General features: G+C 35.9%; 1 non-coding gene across 1 annotated transcript; it reads left to right on the forward strand.

Annotated features, from left to right (window-relative positions):
* Positions 1-697: 697 nt before the first annotated feature.
* LOC130972741 (small nucleolar RNA R71) lies at positions 698-801 on the forward strand. Its single transcript, XR_009083904.1, has one exon. It is a non-coding gene; the product is annotated as a small nucleolar RNA R71 (small nucleolar RNA).
* The last annotated feature ends 3,241 nt before the right edge of the window (positions 802-4,042 follow it).

A 4,042-nucleotide genomic window follows, 5' to 3' on the forward strand; every position in this document is an offset into this window, starting at 1 on the left:
AGTGGTTTCAGTAACTTTCTTACTCAGATGGCCCACTTGTCCCTCCAAATTTCTAATGGAGGATCTTGTTTCACTCATGAAAATTAAAGTGGCATTAGACAGATCAGAGACTAGATTAGCTAAATTAGAAGTGCTTTGCTCAGAATTCCCTGTCTGTTGCTGAGAAGATGATGGAAAAGGCTTGCTATTACTGAGCCTAGTTCGTCCACCATTATTAAAGCCTTGTTGAGGCTTTTATTGATCCTTCCATGAGAAATTTGGATGATTTCTCCATGATGAATTGTAGGTGTTTCCATAAGGTTCACCTAAGTAATTTACCTCTGCTATTGCAGGGTTATCAGGATCATAAGCTTCTTCTTCAGAAGATGCCTCTTTAGTACAGTTGGATGCATTTTGCCATCCATTCAAACTTTGGGAAATCATGTTGACTTGCTGAGTCAACATTTTGTTCTGAGCCAATATGGCATTCAGAGCATCAATCTCAAGAATTCCCTTCCTCTGAGGCATCCTATTATTCACGGGATTCCTCTCAGAAGTGTACATGAACTGGTTATTTGCAACCATGTCAATAAGTTTTTGAGCTTCTGCAGGCGTTTTCTTTAGGTGAATGGATCCACCTGCAGAATGGTTCAGTGATATCTTAGAGAACTCAGATAGACCATAATAGAATATATGTATCATGGTCCATTCTGAAAACATGTCAGAAGGACATCTTTTGGTCATCTGCTTGTATCTTTCCCAAGCTTCATAGAGGGATTCACCATCTATTTGTTTGAAGGTCTAAACATCCATTCTAAGCTTGCTCAGCTTTTGAGGAGGAAAGAATTTAGCCAAGAAGGTCGTGACCAGCTTATCCCAGGAGTCCAGGCTATCTTTAGGTTGAGAATCCAACCATGCTCTAGCTCTGCCTCTTACAGCAAAAGGGAATAGCATGAGCCTGTAGACTTCAGGATCTACTCCATTAGTCTTAACAGTCTCACAGATCTGCAAGAACTTAGTTAAGAACTGGTAGGGATCTTCTAATGGAAGTCCATGAAACTTGCAGTTCTGTTGCATTAGAGCAATTAATTGAGGTTTTAGCTCAAAATTGTTTGCTCTAATGGCAGGAATTGAGATGCTTCTTCCATCAAACTTGGAAGTAGGTGTAGTATAAACACCAAGAATCCTTCTTGCATTATTGTTGTTGGGTTCGGCTGCCATCTTCTTTTCTTGTTCAAAAATTTTAGCATGGTTGTCTCTGGATTGTTGTAATTTAGCTTCTCTTAGTTTTCTCTTCAGAGTCCTTTCAGGTTCTGGATCAGCTTCAACAAGAATGCCTTTTTCCTTGTTCCTGCTCATATGAAAGAGAAGAGAACAGAAAAAGAAGAGGAATCCTCTATGTCACAGTAAAGAGGTTCCTTATTATTAGTAGAAGAAGAAAGGGGATAAGAGTGAAGAAGAATGGAGAATCCAAACACAAGGGTGAGGATAGAGGCAGTGATTTGAAATGAAGATAAGTGTTAGTGAATAAATAAATAAATAGAAGAAGAGGAGAGGGAAGGAATTTCGAAAATAAATTTTGAAAAAGTAGTTAGTGATTTTTGAAAATTAAAGGTGAGATAGAATTAAAATTAAAATTTAAAACAATTAATTAATTAAAAAAAAGAATTTTTGAAAAAGAGGGAGGTATTTTCGAAAATTAGAGAGAGAAAAGTTGTTAGGTGATTTTGAAAAAGATAAGAAACAAACAAAAAGTCAAATGGTTAGTTGAAAAAGATTTGAAAATCAAATTCGAAAAGATAAGAAGATAAGAAGATAAGAAGTTAGAAAAGATATTTTAAAATCAAAATTTTTGAAAAAAAGATAAAATTTTGAAAAAAAGATATGATATAAAAGATAAAATAAAAAGATATGATTAAAAAGATATGGTTAGAAAAGATTTAATTTTTAAAATTAAAATTAATTACTTAACTAACAAGAAACTAAAAGATAAGATTCTAGAATTTTAAAGATTGAACCTTTCTTAACAAGAAAGTAACAAGCTTCAAATTTTTGAATCAATCATATTAATTGTTAGCATAATTTTCGAAAATAAAGATAAAATTAAGAAAAATATTTTGAAAAATATTTTAAAGGATTTTCGTAAATTAATAAGAAAAATGAAAAAGATTTATTTTTTGAAAAAGTTTTGAAAAGATAAGATTTTTAAAATTTGAAATTTTGACTTGACTAACAAGAAAAAAACTTATTTTAAAATTTTGACCAAGTCAACCCAAAATTTCAAATTTTTGATAGAAATAAGGAAAATATATTTTTTTGATTTTTGAATTTTTAATGATGAGAGAGAAAAACACATGATGCATGCAAGAACACTATGAAAATTATGAATCAAAACACATGATGCATGCAAGAACACTATGAATGTCAAGATGAACACCACGAACACTTTGAAGATCATGATGAACATCAAGAACATATTTTTGAAAAATTTTTGATGCAAAGAAAACATGCAAGACACTAGACTTAGAAATCTTTAATGCTTAGACAATATGAATGCAAAAATGCACATGAAAAACAACAAAAGGTTCAAAACAAGAAAACATCAAGATCAAACTAGAAGACTGGTGCACGAAATTGTGATTCATTCTTTTCTAACTCGAAACAATCCCCGGTAATGGCTCCAAAAACTTGGTGCTCAATATCACGGTGTCTAAAATTCAATTCACAACTCCGCACAACTAACCAGCAAGTGCACTGGGTCGTCCAAGTAATACCTTACGTGAGTAAGGGTCGATCCCACGGAGATTGTTGGTATGAAGCAGCTATGGTCACCTTGTAAATCTCAGTCAGGCGGATTCAAATGTATTTGGATTAGATATTTAAAAGATAAATAAAAAAGGATAGAAATACTTATGTAAATTAATGGTGGGAATTTCAGATAAGTGTATGGAGATACTGTGCCCTTTCTTTTTCTACTTTTCTACTTCTTCCTTCAATCCTTCTTACTCCTTTCCATGGCAAGCTGTATGTAGGGCATCACTGTTGTCAATGGCTACATCCCATCCTCTCAGTGAAAAAGGTCCAAATGCTCTGTCACAGAACGGCTAATCATCTGTCGGTTCTCAATCAGGTTGGAATAGAATCCCTTGATTCTTTTGCGTCTGTCACTAACGCCCAGCCTTCAGGAGTTTGAAGCTCGTCACAGTCATTCAATCCCGGAATCCTACTCGGAATACCACAGACAAGGTTTAGACTTTCCGGATTCTCATGAATGCCGCCATCAATTCTAGCTTATACCACGAAGATTCTGATTAAGGAATCCAAGAGATATGCGCCCGGTCTAAGGTAGAACGGAAGTGGTTGTCAGTCTCACGCGTTCATAGGTGAGAATGACGATGAGTGTCACGGATCATCACATTCATCAAGTTGAAGTGCAACGAATATCTTAGAACAGGAATAAATGAAGTTTATAGGAAAAGAGTAGTAATTGTATTAAAACTTGAGGTACAGCAGAGCTCCACACCCTGAATCTATGGTGTGTAGAAACTCCACCGTTGAAAATACATAAGTGAGAGGTCCAGGCATGGCCGAGAGGCCAGCCCCCATGATATGAGAACTAATCGTCCCAAGATATCTAATACACTAGTAAAAAGTTCTATTTATAATAAACTAGCTACTAGGGTTTACAGAAGTAAGTAATTGATGCATAAATCCACTTCCGGGGCCCACTTGGTGTATGTTTGGGCTGAGCTTGATCTATCCACGAGCTGAGGCTTTTATTGGAGTTGAACGCCAAGTTGTAACGTGTTTTGGGCGTTCAACTCCGGGTCGTGACGTGTTTCTGGCGTTTTACTCCAGAGAGCAACATGGAACTGGCGTTGAGCGCCAGTTTACGTCATCAATTCCCGAATAAATTATAGACTATTATATATTTCTGCAAAGCTCTGGATGTCTACTTTCCAACGCAGTTGAGAGCGCGCCATTTGGAGTTCTGTAGCTCCAGAAAAGCTATTTCGAGTGCAGGGAGGTCAGATTCCAACAGCATCAGCAGTCCTTTGTCAGC

The sequence above is a fragment of the Arachis stenosperma genome, chromosome 3 (genome assembly GCF_014773155.1).
Source record: "Arachis stenosperma cultivar V10309 chromosome 3, arast.V10309.gnm1.PFL2, whole genome shotgun sequence".
Taxonomy (NCBI): domain Eukaryota; kingdom Viridiplantae; phylum Streptophyta; class Magnoliopsida; order Fabales; family Fabaceae; genus Arachis; species Arachis stenosperma.